The sequence below is a fragment of the Pristiophorus japonicus genome, chromosome 6, assembly GCF_044704955.1.
Source record: "Pristiophorus japonicus isolate sPriJap1 chromosome 6, sPriJap1.hap1, whole genome shotgun sequence".
Lineage (NCBI taxonomy): Eukaryota > Metazoa > Chordata > Chondrichthyes > Pristiophoridae > Pristiophorus > Pristiophorus japonicus.
Window position 1 is genome coordinate 189,669,670 of NC_091982.1, and position 16,829 is coordinate 189,686,498.

The window sequence follows — 16,829 nt, forward strand, 5'->3', positions numbered from 1 at the left end:
ACTTAAAGGTGCGCGCTCCTTTCGCAGGGTCCAGGCCACGATCGTGCAGCTGGCAGTCTGTTTCAGTGCCGGGCTGCGGCCACGGTATCCCTTAGCCCTGGTGGCCCAGCGGATGACTCCAAAGGGCCTGCAGAGTTCGCAGAGTCCCTCCCGATGCACCCGCGTAGCTCCCCCGATCCCACCCCAAAGGAAGTGGAGCATGTGACATTGCGCTCCACTGCCTGCGAGAGGAATTTCGCGGCCGGGGCAGGACATCCGTGCCAAGCACAGGAAGTGCCGCCTCACCTCGGTTACCGCCCCCAAACAAGGCATAACCCAATTTCGACCCCATTATGCTTTAAAAGTAGACAGGATTCTATACCCACGCAGCAACTCCTAATTGTGAAGTCAAACTTGCATAGTTATGCAAACAACATTTATTGGACTTTTATTGATGATGAAGATGTTTATTGTGAACTTAAATTTTCTGGAAGCTCATGTATTTTACTTGATTTAAAATTCTTGCTCTGTAGAATTAGTTATTATTTTATTTTTACTAACACTGTAGATATGATTTTCTTTCACCAGAATAAAATCCTATCAAATGCTTTGCCATGCAGTATCCTGGTCATAATAAAAGAGTTATATTGCCCATTGCCATATTAACCATAACATTAGTCATAAGGAACATTTTCAGCTGCCCATCCTTGGGTCAAAATATGGGTTGGAGATCCCAATTGCTGGAAAGCATCAATCACAAACCTCTGGTGGGATTCAAAGATCTCACTGAAACATTTCATTTGTGGCTGTAGCTATTTCGTGATTTTCGATCAAGAGTTTTGACTTGGAGACTTTTGTTGTTGGAGTTTGGTTGCACTCCAATGGGGATTCCATTCTTTTAGTTCTATTTGGAGAATGAAGAATAAAGAAGAGGATGCAAGGAAGGATGCAATGAAGTAGACTCCATGCACCTGTCTTCATCATGAAAACTGTCTTTGCAGCATGCACATCACTCAAGAGCCAATGACAGAGCTGTACCATCTCCTGGAAACAAACCTCTAGACAACCTCTACAACAGGAATGGTTTTGCAAATGGCTGTCAACATCACCTTGAACCTTTATGCTTCAGCTACAATAGAGGACATTAATCTGCACTTCACAGATGCATGAAGTAGGTGACTAATCTATGTTTTAACAGGGCAAACAACATTATCACTTTTCCCAGGGACAACCAGTAGAAGAGTAAGATGACAAGACTTCCCAAAGTCCAAGATATCACTGATGGCACCCATTTGGCAATATGGGCATCTGCACACAATATCATTATCTTCGTGAGCAATAGGAGCTTTACCCCATCAACAAGTAGATCCTCTGTGACTCTCAAAACAGCATCATGTCACTGAATAAAGATCACCCGGACTGCAACTTCATTTGTGCTTGGGATATTTTGATAAGGTGCTGTACAAATGCAAGTTGTTCCTTTCTGTAATGCCCTGGGGTGGACATATCTGTGTTGGTGCTTGCAATGGGTGGAGTGAATGGAAGTGGATACTGAGAGATGTTGGCTTGACCCTGCAGCTTCCTCTTCTGTTTCTATATATTCTGTTCGAAAGAAGAATATGTTACAATGGTGCCTAAATAGTACTTCCTGAAATAATGCTTAGCTAGTTGTGGGTAACATGGGTGATAATTTTTATCTAACTCACCTGATAGATGGTAGAAGCAGATTCATTAATAGTAACCTTCAAAAGGGAATTGCATAAATACGTCAATGGGCAGAATTTGCAGGGCTCTGGAGACAGGGCAGGGGGGTGGGACTCAATTGGATAGCTCTTTCAAAGAGCCGGCGCAGGCACGATGGGCCGAATGGCCTCCTTCTGTGCTGTATCATTCTATGATGAAATATATCAAGGTATTAAGGACAATGCAAATCTCCTCCTTCAATGACAAGGCTCAAATTCCAAATGTGGCAGATCATATTCAGAATAGTGGTGTGATCTAATGCTGCATTTGTAATGAACGGTATTTGCGAGTTGTGATCTGTACGGTGCACCAGCAGCATGGTGTCTGGTAGCACAATCATGCTGCAAGTTTTTATATCGCTGCTCCTTCATCATTGCTGAATCAAAATCCTGGAACTCCCTCCCACAGTAGTGTTGTGGGAACACCGAGTCACACACTATCCTGATTAAGACACATGTCACCATTCCTTCCTGGTGCTGGGTCAAACTCCTGGAATACTCTGCCTAATAGTATCATGGGAGCACCTTCACCACACAGACTGCAGCTGTTCATGAAACAGGCCCACCACCACCTTCTCAAGGGCAACTAGTGATGGGCAATAAATGCCAGCTTTGCCAGAGACGCCCACATGATTTTTTTTTAAGTTGAAGAGCAGACCGTACGTGAATCCCAACTTTCAGTTCCGTGATTCAGTGCAGTGCTGAACACTGCACTCCAGAGACCAGCCCTGGCATAAAATAAAGTCACCAATGGGTTTTGTGCTGCCTCCATTTTGGGAAATGGGAATGGCAGAAAGCCTATGCCTGGGCGACCACTGAGTGAACTTGCCCACATCGTGGTGTGTGTGTGCTAGGCCCATGCAGCAGAGCTTGGTCTCCAATCGTCTTGGATCTCCTTGCCATTGGACCAAGACCTTACTCTGTCAAGACCGTGTGGTAGCTGGTGTGCAACGGCCACCCCACGCTAAAAGACTTCATGCACAGGCATCTTTCGCCCTTTAAAATGAAGTTCAGGACCTGCCTAGCATTGGTCTCATCAGTAACATTAGAACTCATTTTAGTGAGGATGCAAGTCATCTTTGACTTTGGGGGACTGCCTAAGAAGAACCCGCCTGGCAAGAAACTGATGGAATCAGGTCAGTCGCCGGTTTTACAAACCACCCGGGTTTATTCTTCATTGACTTCAATGGGGAGTAAAATCAGGCTGGGTGTAAAAAGGGCAGCCAACCCAATCCCACCAGTCTCCCATTAGGCGGATCAGGTTAAAATGACCATTGTGGTAGTTTGTGGAAGAATACAATAAAAGCATGATAGCTGCCCCATTCTTCAGCAAAATCTCCAGCTTCCTCCACCCTTGCCCACTCCCTCAATGTTTTCCAGTGCAACCATGTCAACTGCAAGGAGTTTAAAATTGGGGAGCTTTTTATAGTCTGCTTTTTTCTGTTGTGTGTGGCTTTGTTTGGCAAGCAGAAAAGTTATGCTGAAATGTTAGAAGTTTATAAAGCACATTGATACGTGACAACCATGTGGCCATCTTGCATCCCAGCTCGTGTCTGAATAATTGAGCAGGTATCATGCAGGTTAATTGTGTGATAAACTTGCTTTGTGAGGACACTTTTCTAAACACTCAAGTGACAAAAGTTCAATTTTCATTAGTAATAACAACGAGAGCCTTACTGCAACACAGGTGTGCATGTAAAGCTCAGAAAGAGCTGCTATCTGAGGGCTTAACCAGCAGCCTCAGTCAGGGTGTAACTGGGTGAGATAAAACTGTTAGTGGCCTGAATACTTTGCCCAATAATATAATACAGACTGGCTAGTCTTGGCGGACTTCCTGAGACTATTAACTTTTTATTATCTGCCTCCAGATTCTCTGTATGTTTGAGACATTAATTACTCTGCTAGCATCTCTGTATGTAATATGCATACTTCTCCACAGAAGAGGGTGCCAAGTAGCCAAATGAGTCCTGGATTTAGCGCACTTCATATAAAGCAACCTTTAGATTGCCATCAGAAAATAGGGCTCACTTGCTCCTTGCTGTAGCTATTTCTTCTTCTGGGTCAGCAAAAAATAATCAACCATTTATAGCAGCCAATAAAAGCTGTAAGCTGCATGTTACTTCCTGCCTCCTGATGTCAGCGAGCTCCCATGGAGAGGGCAGGCGCACCTTTGTGCTGTGGAATTTGTTATGGGCTTGTATTGGGCCTGATCTTGAGAAACCTGAATGGGCCCCAATTTTGGTTATTCATTGCTGAGGTCCTGCTGCTTTAGCACTTGGACTGAAACATTCCTTCTTTAAAAATAGGTAGAATTAGGGTTGCTAACTCTCAAGGATTGTCCTGGAGTCTCCAGGAATTTACAGATTAATCTCCTGGACACTGTTGTGAGTGACCCAAGAGAAAAATCATAAGAAACATTAAAAAAATATATTTTTCCCAATTTTCTTTCCTTTATTAATTATTTAAAGATTGGAGAAGGGAAAAAATGCTCTTTGTTATATATGCAGGCGATAGATGTACTCTCTCTGTAGTCACTGTATAGTTGCATAAGATGGAGACTTGTTTACCTGATGAAATATCAATGAGGTTTATACTGTGTATATACTATGCTGGCACCACTAGAGGGCGCAACTGGTGGAGACCGGGGTTTCCTACCCTGGCGGCAGGGGCTGTATAAAAGGGTAGCCACCATGCGGCTGCCTCACTATGGAGTTATGAATAAAGGACCAAGGTCACTACAGTTTGAGTACAACACATTGCCTCATGGAGTCATTCATAAGTACATTACAGACATAACAACTGACGGCGAGTATACGGACTTTCACACGATTATAGCTACCTTTAGCACACTAAAAGACTTCGCAGTGGGTGATGATTGGAATGCCTTCACGGAAAGGCTCGAGCAATATTTCGTGGCAAACGACCTGGCAGGGGAGACGGACGCATTGGCGGAGAAGCACAAGGCTATACTGCTGACCAGTTGTGGGCCCAAGGTCTACTGCCTTGTCAGGGACTTGCTGACACCCACGAAGGCTAAGGATAAGACGTACGATGAGCTGACTGAACTAATTCGCGACCAACTAAAACCGAAAGAGAGCATGCTCACGGCCAGGCACAGATTCTACACTCACCTTAGAGCTGAGGGCCAGGTGATTGCAAAATATGCTGCTGACCTCAGGAGACATGCGGCACCGTGTGATTCTGGCGAGACATCTTCGTTATGAGAATTGACCACGAGGGCCTCCTTCACAAGCTATTATCTGCCGACACCACAGTCAACCTGCAGAAGGCCATCAGCATCAGTCAGGCATTCATGACCTCGACCTGCAGCACCAAGCAAATTATTCATCCTGTGGACTTAAACCCGGCACGTACTGTACACAGAATGGTGCCTTTCACAGGCAAGACCGTAGAACATGGCTCTGCCCAGGGCAGAGAGCACAGGCCTCAGGGTTCCAGAACTCAGAGTCCGCTGAGGGGTGCTAATCGAGTAGCACCATGCTGGCATTGCGGAGGAAACCATAGGGCTCACCAGTGTTGGTTTGCTGAGCACGTATGCAAAGCCTGTAACTCGAAGGGCCACCTCCAGCGTATGTGTAAAAGAAATATGACTCACCATCTAGCAGAGGAGTCGGTAGATGACTTTGAATCCAACGGGAAGTATGATGATTTGGCCAGAGAGGCAGCTCAGCCCCAAGAAGAAGTGTATGGAGTGTATAGCTGCACCACCAATTGTCCTCTTTATGGAAGTGGACATGGGAGTGAGCCAGTCAGTGATGAGCCAGGATGCCTTTGAGAGGCTATGGAATGAAAAACGACCCGAGCTGGTTCCAGTGCAGAAAAAGTTGCGCACCTACACCAAGGAGCTGATCCCAGTCCTTGGCAGTGCGGATATAAGTGTAATCCATAATGGCGCGGTGCACAAGTGACCTCTGTGGATTGTTGCAGGTGATGGTCCAAGGCTACTCAGAAGAAGGTGGATGGGGAATATTCAGTGGAAATGGGAAGACCTCTTCACTCCAGCAATCGATGTCCCCCATGCTCAGAGACAGAGCAAAACCTCACCTTCACTTGGGCCAGGCACCAGAGAACAAACCAGCGCAGCACCTGAGGCACAGACCGTCCATCATGACTGCGTTGCAATGATCCGACCGGAACGATCTAAAAGTACCTTCCCGGCTCCAGTGGCAGGACTCCTGGGGAGGAAGATTGAATTCACAGGCACTCTTCCAGCGTTTGTGGCAGAATCGCGGGAGAGAAGGATCAAGGCAGTCGGCCCCGAGGACAGAGACAAGATGGCGTCCCTGCTGCAGTGAGGTGCAGTGTGGCTGAAAAAAAAGATGGCCACAGCCATATCACGAGGTGCAACGCTGAGGGACCAACATGTGGTGTCTAACAAAGGATGTGACTGGAGTAAAGCCAGCAGGGTTCTCTTAAAGGAGACCTGCAACCAACTGAACTTAAAGAGACATTGTATGCATGGTAATCAATATAACGAACCGATTAAGATTGTGAACAAAATGTTGTTGCGAGATGTCGGTACTATTCCGAATGTAAAGGACAAAATGTTGTTGCGAGATGTCGGTACTATTCCTACTGTAAAGGACAAAATGTTGTTGCGAGATGTCGGTACTATTCCTAATATAAAGAACAAAATGTTGTTGCGAGATGTCGGGAATAGAGTGGCCCCAAAAGTAGCAAGCGAGCGAATTTGGGAGGGTAAAGGCGCTGATCCTGATGCCCTGCCCCAGGTGTCCCCACAAGTTATAGGCCAGCGACCTCAGGAGGGTGAAGGCACTGATCCTGATGTCCTGCCCCAGGTCTATCCCACGCTGCAGGCACCCGATGGCACTATTCGCCACAGACCTGGAAACGAAAACGGCGCCAATACGCGCAGTCGGCCGCCGTTGCCCACCACCCGGGTGGAGACGGCGCAGCCCCCAGACCCAGTCACTACCTCGGCCATGTCCGGGAGCGAAAGGTCAGAACCAACGAGTTCCCCAAACGGGACCTGGAACAGCCAGATCCCCAACACTGTTAGAGAGCAGGCAGAAGATTCTGCAGCTCTCAAAGGAGGATAGGGAGGCCACATACATCTGTGGCTCTGCCCACCACTAGGCAACAGCAAAGGCCGAATCCTGGCAAGGTGAGTAAACCAAACCCACTCCACTAGCAGGGGGTGCAGCGCCGCCATCAGACGACTAGGACCCCGTCCATTTGTTCTGGAACCAGCGTCCTCGCATATCTGTACCGCTACCTCAGTACTGACCATGACTGAACCATGAATGCAATCTACCCAATCCTGGCGCACAACCGTAAAATGTAACGAATGTAAGTCACTGAACCAAGGTGTCACGATACAAACTGTAACAAACTTTCTTTGTCCTTGTACTGTGTCTGATCCTGTATGTTAATGGGCCAGCTGCATGATCTTGCTGTGGGGGCGGGGAAGGGGGAGGGAAATGGATGTATGTAGCCACACACATGGATCACACCCAGAACCCACTGGAACCTTCACTGCATCATCGAACCATCCAAACTGGTAACCACTACCCAACGTTGTGGCAAAAGGACTTGGGGGTTAACAGGGAGAGAGCCAAACCAAAGCACAGCCAAGATGCAAGGCTATTGGCACTTAGGTCTGGGGAGAGCTAAGCCAGAGCACATAGTGCAAAGGTAATTGGCACAAAGGACTTGGGGGAGAGTGATGTTATATATGCAGACTATAGATATATTCTCTGTGTAGTCACTGTATAGTTGCATAAGATGGAGACTTGTTTACCTGATGTACTATCAATAAGGTTTACACTGTGTATATACTATGCTGGCACCACTAGAAGGTGCAACTGGTAGAGACTGGGACTGTATAAAAGGATAGCCTCTATATGGCTGCCTCACTCTGGAGTCACTACAGTTTGAGTACAACACATTGCCTCGTGGAATCATTCATAAGTACGTTACAGACATAACACTCTTTGACTGATTGGAGACAGGAGGTCATGTGATAAAACCTCCAGGAATACATCCAACTAGGGTTTGTAACCCCAGGTAGAATTAGCATTAAACTGTGTCAGTGTATGTAAAGCAATCCGGCAATCCAAGAATTTTTAAAGGGAAGTAAACCTGAAACTGTGGTTGACTATTCAGATGTCTATTTTTGCATGCTCTCTGTCCTTCTTCTTATAATCTTCATTGTGTTTAAGGCAAGACTCATTGTACCAGTCTTTTAATCTAACTCATTCTTTCTCAAGACCTAAAATCTGTGGAACTCCTATAATCTTCAGGCTTTTGATACTCAAGCATGTGACCACCTAATCATTGCTCTTATTTTACTTCCAGTTCTCTTTTACTCTTTTCAACTTTGTTGGTGTTACACACTATGGGCCTTGGCCCTTTCACTTTAATTCCTCAGAAAAATAGGCAATGATGCAATTGCTCTGTCACCTTTATCATTCCTAACAGCAGTGGCATGGATGGCCTTAGCATATCCTGCTTCAAACAAATGACCACGGAAAAGGTTAAGAGACTGTTATCTGCAGTAGGCCTCAAAACATTTTCTCTAAAAAAAATCAGAACAATCATAAGCAATCAAATCACTTCTAATATTACTTACCACAGCAAAAAGCTATCGAAAGGAAAATGTTACCTCAAAGAATTGAATTATGGAAATTGCAAGTTTTGAAAATTGTTTCTCTTGGGGGTTTTTGCATTCTGCTTTCTTTTCATGAAATTGAACAGAGCTCAATTGCTTCCTCAACTACATTACTTCAAGATATTCTGCAGGAAAAAATTCTATTGCAAAAATAGCTTTGGGTGATGAAAAAAATAGCATGTCAAAAGTAATAACTTAGTGCAACTCATCTCCAAATAGAGATTAAATTAATTCAGAGATTAATTAAATAAAATAATTTATATCAATGTAAAAACTTAGCACCATCCAACATGTATGTTTTTATCCATCCAGATGTTTCCCAAAAGCATTATAAGCAGATTCCAGAATCTCCTCATACACATTTAAATATTAGTTACCATAGTGATGGGCCTTTTATAAAAAACATAGGCCTAAAAAATTCATTGCCAGCATAAGCATTTTACAGGTATAAAACAGATGCCTGTTTCTAATATGACTCCCACCTGCAGCTCGTCAGTAATAAACAAATGAGGCCAGGGGATCAATTTCCCATGGTCCTGCCACCAACCTCATTAGCCATGTGCAACATGCACTGCACTGGGATCACATCCTAATTCAGGCACAATCCTATTTCGAGGTCAAAATGTCTTCAGGTTGGAATCATTTTTAAACATTTGTCTTGTAAGATACTGCACTAAGCTTGACCCTTGAGTGAACTCCTGTAATTTTTCAATATGTAACATTTTCCATATTCATACTAATTGTAAAGATGACCCATCATTCAAAATAGTCACCCCTAGTTAACGTAGATTAGACTTCAGGGTCCAGCTGAGAAATGTAGGCCGGAATTTTGTTTGGGGAGGTGGGTTGGGGGCGAGAGTGGGGGGGAGTGGTTAAAGGCAGTAGTTTCCTGCAGGCCTTGCCGATTTTACTGGCAAGGTCTAATTTGAGCAGTCACTCGAGGAGGCGGGAGCTCGGAGCAGCGCGAGTCCAGGGTCGGCGAGAGGCCTATAAAGGCCAGCGGGAGTCAGGCAGTTCGAGCAGTCAGTCGAGGAGGCGGGAGCTCGGAGCAGCGCAAGTCCGGGGTCGGCGAGAGGCCGAGAAAGGCCAGCGGGAGTCAGGCAGTTCGAGCAGTCAGTCGAGGAGTCGGGAGCTCAGAGCAGCACAAGTCCGGGGTCGGCGAGAGGCCGATAAAGGCCAGCAGAAGTCAGGCAGTTCGAGCAGTCAGTCGAGGAGGCAGGAGCTTGGAGCAGCGCGAGTCCGGGGTCGGTGAGAGGCCTATAAAGGCCAGCAGGAATCAGGCAGTTCGAGCAGTCATTCGAGGAGGCGGGAGCTCGGAGCAGCGCAAGTCCGGGGTCGGCGAGAGGCGTATAAAAGCCAGCAGGAGTCAGGCAGTTCGAGGAGGCGGGAGCTCAGAGCAGCGTAAGTCCGGGGTCGGCGAGAGGCCTATAAAGGCCAGCCGGTGCAGCTGCAGGGAGAAGGCAAAAAAGTAGAAAGAAACAGAAAGGTGATGTCACAGCCAAGGGGGTAAGTTATTGGCTGGTGATTGGTGAGTAGTTTTTCTTTTTTCTCTTCCATAACAGTGAGTAAACTTTAGCATTGTTGTTGCCAATTTAAGTGTATCAAAGGGTTAAGTCATGGCAGGAGAGCTCGGTCACATGTTATGCTCCTCCTGTACCATGTGGGAACTCAGGGACACTTCCGGTGGCCCTGACGACTACGTGTGCGGGAAGTGTATTCGCCTCGAGCTCCTGACAGCCCGCGTTGCAGAATTGGAGCTGAGGGTGGATTCACTCTGGAGCATCCACGATGCTGAGAATGACGTGAATAGCACGTTTAGTGAGTTGGTCTTACCGCAGGTGAAGGGTCCACAGCCAGCTAGGGAATGGAAGACCAGCAGGAAGAGCAGTGCAAGAAAGGTAGTGCAGGGGTCCCCTGCGGCCATCCTCCTGCAAAACAGATACACCGTTTTGAGTACTGTTGAGGGGGATGACTCATCAGGGGAGGGCAGCAGCAGCCAAGTTCATGGCACCGTGGCTGGCTCTGCTGCACAGGAGGGCAGGAAAAAGAGTGGGAGAGCGATAGTGATAGGGGATTCGATTGTAAGGGGAATAGATAGGCGTTTCTGCGGCCGCAACCGAGACTCCAGGATGGTATGTTGCCTCCCTGGTGCAAGGGTCAAGGATGTCTCGGAGCGGGTGCAGAACATTCTGAAAAGGGAGGATGAACAGCCAGTTGTCGTGGTGCACATTGGTACCAACGATATAGGTAAAAAAAGGGATGAGGTCCTACGAGACGAATTTAAGGAGCTAGGAGCTAAATTAAAACGTAGGACCTCAAAAGTAGTAATCTCAGGATTGCTATCAGTGCCACATGCTAGTCAGAGTAGGAATCGCAGGATAGCTCAGATGAATACGTGGCTTGAGCAGTGGTGCAGCAGGAAGGGATTCAAATTCCTGGGGCATTGGAACCGGTTCTGGGGGAGGTGGGACCAGTACAAACCGGACGGTCTACACCGAGGCAGGACCGGAACCAATGCCCGAGGGGGAGTGTTTGCTAGTGCTGTTGTGGAGGAGTTAAACTAATAAGACAGGGGGATGGGAATCAATGCAGGGAGACAGAGGAAAACAAAAAGGAGACAAAAGCAAAAGACAGAAAGGAGATGAGTAAAAGTGGAGGGCAGAGAAACCCAAGGCAAAAAACGAAAAAGAGCCACTGAATGTAAAGGGGCTGCAGGAGGGGTCAAAACTAAAAATCATGGTTTAAAAACTAGTATTAAAACACTCTACCTAAATGCACGCAGCATTCGAAATAAAGTAAATGAGCTGACGGCACAAATCATTACAAATGGGTATGATTTGGTGGCCATTACAGAAACGTGGTTGCAGGGGGGCCAAGACTGGGAATTAAACATACAGGGGTATCTGACGATTCGGAAAGATAGATAAGAAGGGAAAGGAGGTGGGGTAGCTCTGTTAATAAAGGATGATATCAGGGCAGTTGTGAGAGACGATATTGGCTCTAATGAACAAAATGTTGAATCATTGAGAGTGGAGATTAGAGATAGTAAGGGGAAAAAGTCACTGGTGGACGTAGTTTCTAGGCCCCCAAATAATAACTTCACGGTGGGGCGGGCAATAATCAAGGGAATAATGGAGGCATGTGAAAAAGGAACGGCAGTAATCATGGGGGATTTTAACCCACATATCGATTGGTCAAATGAAATCGCACGGGGTAGCCTTGAGGAGGAATTCATAGAATGCATACGGGATTGTTTCTTAGAACAGTATGTTCCAGAACCTACAAGGGAGCAAGCTATCTTAGATCTGGTCCTGTGTAATGAGACAGGAATAATAAACGATCTCCGAGTAAAAGATCCTCTCGGAATGAGTGATCACAGTATGGTTGAATTTGTAATACAGATTGAGGGTGAGGAAGTAGTGTCTCAAACGAGCATACTATGCTTAAACAAAGGGGACTACAGTGGGATGAGGACAGAGTTGGCTAAAGTAGACTGGAAACACAGACTAAACGGTGGGACAATTGAGGAACAGTGGAGGACTTTTAAGGAGCTCTTTCATAGTGCTCAACAAAAATATATTCCAGTGAAAAAGAAGGGCGGTAAGAGAAGGGATAACCAAATAAAGGAGAGTATCAAATTAACAACCAATGCGTATAAGGTGGCCAAGGTTAGTGGGAAAATAGAAGATTGGGAAAATTTTAAACGACAGCAAAGAATGACTAAGAAAGCAATAAAGAAAAGAAAGATAGATTACGAAGATAAACTTGCGCAAAACATAAAAACGGATAGTAAAAGCTTTTACAGATATATAAAACGGAAAAGAGTGACTAAAGTAAATGTTGGTCCCTTAGAAGATGAGAAGGGGGATTTAATAATGGGAAATGTGGAAATGGCTGATACCTTAAACAATTATTTTGCTTCGGTCTTCACAGTGGAAGACACAGAAACCATGCCAGAAATTGCTGGTCACAGGAATGTGGGAAGGGAGGACCTTGAGACAATCACTATCACTAGGGGGGTAGTGCTGGACAGGCTAATGGGACTCAAGGTAGACAAGTCACCTGGTCCTGATGAAATGCATCCCAGGGTATTAAAAGAGATGGCGGAAGTTATAGCAGATGCATTCGTTATAATCTACCAAAATTCTCTGGACTCTGGGGAGGTACCAGCGGATTGGAGAGCAGCTAATGTAATGCCTCTGTTTAAAAAAGGGGGGCAGACAAAAGGCAGGTAACTATTGGCCGGTTAGTTTAACATCTGTAGTGGGGAAAATGCTTGAAACTATCATTAAGGAAGAAATAGCGGGACATCTAGATAGGAATAGTGCAATCAAGCAGACGCAGCATGGATTCATGAAGGGGAAATCATGTTTAACTAATTTACTGGAATTCTTTGAGGATATCACGAGCATGGTGGATCGAGGTGTACCGATGGATGTGGTATATTTAGATTTTCAAAAGGCATTCGATAAGGTGCCACACAAAAGGTTACTGCAGAAGATAAAGGTACGTGGAGTCAGTGGAAATGTATTAGCATGGATCGAGAATTGGCTGGCTAACAGAAAGCAGAGAGTTGGGATAAATGGGTCCTTTTCGGGTTGGAAATCGGTGGTTAGTGGTGTGCCACAGGGATTGGTGCTGGGACCAAAACTGTTTACAATATACATAGATGACCTGGAAGAGGGGACAGAGTGTAGTGTAACAAAATTTGCAGATGACACAAAGATTAGTGGGAAAGCGGGTTGTGTAGAGGACACAGAGAGGTTGCAAAGAGATTTAGATAGGTTAAGTGAATGGGCTAAGGTTTGGCAGATGGAATACAATGTCGGAAAGTGTGAGGTCATCCACCTTGGGAAAAAAAACAGTAAAAGGAAATATTATTTGAATGGGGAGAAATTACAACTTGCTGCGGTGCAGAGGGACCTGGGGGTCCTTGTGCATGAATCCCAAAAAGTTAGTTTGCAGGTGCAGCAGGTAATCAGGAAGGCGAATGGAAGCCTTCATTGCAAGCGGGATGGAGTCCAAAAGCAGGGAGGTCCTTCTGCAACTGTACAGGGTATTGGTGAGGCCGCACCTGGAGTACTGCGTGCAGTTTTGGTCACCTTACTTAAGGAAGGATATACTAGCTTTGGAGGGGGTACAGAGACGATTCACTAGGCTGATTCCAGAGATGAGGGGGTTACCTTATGATGATAGATTGAGTAGACTGGGTCTTTACTCGTTGGAGTTCAGAAGGATGAGGGGTGATCTTATAGAAACATTTAAAATAATGAAAGGGATAGACAAGATAGAGGCAGAGAGGTTGTTTCCACTTGTCGGGGAGACTAGAACTAGGGGGCACAGCCTCAAAATACGGGGGAGCCAATTTTAAACCGAGTTGAGAAGGAATTTCTTCTCCCAGAGGGTTGTGAATCTGTGGAATTCTCTGCCCAGGGAAGCAGTTGAGGCTAGCTCATTGAATGTATTCAAATCACAGATAGATAGATTTTTAACCAATAAGGGAATTAAGGGTTATGGGGAGCGGGCAGGTAAGTGGAGCTGAGTCCACGGCCAGATCAGCCATGATCTTGTTGAATGGCGGAACAGGCTCGAGGGGCTAGATGGCCTACTCCTGTTCCTAATTCTTACGTTCTTATATGTTATTATCTCCAGTGCCAGTAGGGCCGAAATTCTGCCTCCCGAAAAGGCCTCTTACTGTCAGAAAGTGGCGGCCATGCGGCAGAGTCGAATGGCCGCCAATTTGAGGTTGAATGTCCTAATTCTTATGTTCTTATGAATGCAAGGCTCGGATTCCCGACCGCAGCCAGCCAGTTGGAGAGGCTGATTGGCTGTGGGTGGGTAGGCCTCAGTTGCGAAATGTCGGTCTCGGGGATGGATCACGGGAGGGGGGGGCGGTCAGGATCGGTGGGTGGGGGCGATCGGTGGAAGGGCGTTCGGTGATCAGCGGGAGGGGTGTCGGCGATTAGGAAGGTGTCCGACGATCGGGAGTGGGGTTATCGGGATCGGGAAGGGGCGTTGGCAATCGGGAGGGGTGTCGGCAATCGTGAGTGGGGAGGGCAATCGCAAGCGGCAGAGAGGATCGGGGAGGGGTTACAGGATCGGCAGGCAATAGTGGGTGGTAGAGGATCGTGGGGGGTGGATCGGGGATTGTGGGTAGGGGGAGGGGGTTGGCCAGGGATCGGGGTGGGAGGGCGGGGGATTGGCAGGTGGGCCGGAGGATTGGGCCCAACCACCGGAGAATAGTAGCTGGCCTCATCATCAATGTTGCGGTGGCGGGGGGAAGGCCGGCAGTGGGAGGGGAGGCCTGGGGAGGTGATCAGAGGCTCGTGGCGGGGGAGGTCTCGGATTACGGGGGTGGGTATGGTATAGACCCTGGATCCAGGAGGTAAGTATAAAATCATTTACCTCCCAGATGCAGCAGTTGCTGCCTCTGTTTAACTGCCTGATTTCACAAATTGTGTGAAACGCATCCTCGGGCAATTAAAAACAAAATGGAGGTGAAAAAGCCTCATTACAATATTTAAATTGGGGTAACTCTCTCTGGGAGCTGGTCGGTCGCTGCCACCCGCCCCTCCCCCCACCCCCCCACCCACCATCTGGACTCCTGGAAAACTGGAAGTGGACGAGTTGGAGGCAGGATCATATCGGGATTCACATTTTTAGCAATTTAACTCCACTGAACACTCCAAGCCTACACATGTTTTGATGGGAAAATTCCAGCTGTAAAGTTTAAAGTCAAAAAACTTTAAAAGGGAAAGCTTAAAGTACTGCTTGGTGTGTTACTAACATACAGACCAGGAAGATTTCAGACTTGACTCCTGGTCTGCGCTGAGTCATTTGTTCTCAGTGGTGGGAATACTGCAACTTCCTCACCCCCTGAAGGAAAAAATCTGTCAGGCTTCTTGTTTCTGATCACTACCCAGTGATCCCTTGCTGTGTGCAGATCATTGGCTCAGGACAAGTTTGGGCTGGACTGTGATACTCTATCATGGTTGAATAGTCTGCCAAGACATACTGTCCAAGCCATGGGTGTCCAAACTACAGCCCATGGGTACCTGTAGCCACTGAGCTCTGACAATCTGGCCTTCGAAGCCCAGTAACTCAGCTCTATTTGCATTTATATCTGTAAGATTTACTAGTTTGTCCTGTTGCAATGAATGACCTTAAAATCAGGAATGTTGTAAATAAGGAACACTGATCTCTACTCCTGTTTCTCCATCACTGCTCCATTGAATGAGATTCTACACCAGAATTGGAATATCTGAAAATTTACCCTTAGAAATACCCTGAACAAAACAGTGGCAAGTGGCTGTTTGTTTACCAGAACCAGTGGCCTTTTCCTTTCGCAATAAACCTCTTAAGAAAATTCCTCATGGTGCCAAAGGTACTCGTGGCTCTGCATATATCTATATCTATATATATATATTACCATGGCACTACCAGTCAGAGCAGTCAAGTGTCTTCAATGGCAGCACTCTAATATATGGTAGTTCCACATGATATTACAAAACCACAATCCAAATGGAAGCAGTTGCACAACAGAGTCAAATCTGTGAGTGCCAAATTTGCCCTATTCATATTGCAGAGCAGATTAACACCAGAAAAGCACAGGATTTGTGCATACTCATTTGCAGCAAGGCCTTGTTTGTGAATGATTTTATTTTCACTGCAGACTTTCCACAATTTTGGAAGGAACATTGCACAGGCCATCAATGTCAAAAGTGTATCGTTGGCCTGTACGTGTGGGTGAAAGATCAATCCACTCACAGGCAGAATCAAAATGCACTTGGCACAATGGCACCTTAGCTGCTGATGGCAACTACATCTATAGGATGGTTTCAATGTCTCAGTCACACTGCTTCATGTTGTTTGTGCTGTATACTTCCAACAGTATACTTGCCAGGGGATGCAACCCTATAAGGTAAATGGAGTATAACTGCACTATTAAAAGACCCTTTTAGTGCTGTCAAGGGCAGACAAATGATATTCAATATTACCTCCAAAGACCCAATGCCATCAAAGGATATTGTGAAAACCATGCGTGTCCATATCCAATTAAATCCAAGGAGCCTGATTCTCTGCCTTTTAACTACGGAAATCATAGATCTTTGGACTCTAATGTACCTTGATTGGAGCAGCAGCAGGAAGTGAGGTAAACAGAGGAGAGCAGCACATGAAGGTTGTGCTGGGTTGAGGCTCCCCTGAGATCCCTTATGACAATGTTAAAGTACCAAAGGTCTATTCAGCTGCTGCAGAAAATGCTCTGCAATATAAACAGGGCAGTTGTTTGAACAGCTGTGGGACATGGAGCCAGTATTTGAAAACCACTTCCTGCAGCAGATCTCCAATAAGGTAGGTCCTGGGAAAAAAAACACTAATTCTCACCAAATCCCCCTGTTCTACCCCCTCGAAGTCACCCATTAACACCTTCTTGCCCCCAACTCCTGTCTGTGAAA